At 40.5% G+C, this 986-nt stretch overlaps 1 pseudogene; it reads left to right on the forward strand.

Annotated features, from left to right (window-relative positions):
- The first annotated feature begins 8 nt into the window (after positions 1-8).
- On the forward strand, positions 9-934 carry LOC106724879 (annotated as a pseudogene).
- The last annotated feature ends 52 nt before the right edge of the window (positions 935-986 follow it).

A 986-nucleotide genomic window follows, 5' to 3' on the forward strand; every position in this document is an offset into this window, starting at 1 on the left:
TGTCACACATAAAGTATGTCAGATTCCTCACCCAACCTTGTAATTTTTCTACAGTACATGTGACCCTGGATCCTCCCATGGATAAATCCTATAATGACATTTCTGAGGATCGGAGACAAGTGAGATCTTTACCTTTATTGTATAACGTAGCTGATAAAACAAATTTTGGTGTCCTGGGATCACCTTCTATCACATCAGGGAAGCATTACTGGGAGGTGGATGTGTCACAGAAACGTGCCTGGATTATGGGGGTATATGGAGAAAAATACCCTGACTCCAATAGGATGGATTTTTTAAGACAAATTATTAATAGTCAACCTCTTTGCTCTATATTTCAACCTCAATATGGCTACTGGGTTATAGGGCTACAGAACGATTCTGTATATAAGGCGTTTGTGGATTCTGACTTCTCCAACCCCATGACCTTAACCTTGTTCCTAAGTGTTCCTACCCGTCGTGTTGGAGTTTTCCTAGACTATGATGCTGGCACTGTCTCATTTTTGACGTCACTAATGGTGGGCTTCTCATATATAAATTCTCTTCATGTTCCTTTTCTCAGAAAATGTTTCCGTATTTCAATCCTATGAAATGCAGTGCCCCCATGACACTGTGTTCTCCAAGCTCTTAAACCTCTTACACCCTCACCCACTTCTCTGGAGTGCCTGTTGCCATGGGTGCATCTAATGAGCTGCGCTCACCTGCACTGTTCTCACCATCTTTTCCGCACTTGTTTCTTCCCATTTGAACATGCTTCATTCATCAATAGGGTGTAAAATTTGCCTCGTGCCATATTTCTCCCAAAATCTTATTTGCATTCATAGAGCATCTTTTCATCAGTTTTATCATCTTAAGGAAAATGACTAATGCCTCATAAAAAAAGACATGTATGGAGGTAACATCCTTACCAAGTTCTACAATCTCATGTCCTCTGGCACTGACTGAGAAGATGAAGAAAAGCTTTTCAACAACTTTTATCGAAGACTTGA

Source organism: Myotis brandtii, unplaced genomic scaffold (assembly GCF_000412655.1).
Source record: "Myotis brandtii unplaced genomic scaffold, ASM41265v1 Scaffold41144, whole genome shotgun sequence".
In the NCBI taxonomy this organism is placed as follows: Eukaryota; Metazoa; Chordata; class Mammalia; order Chiroptera; family Vespertilionidae; genus Myotis; species Myotis brandtii.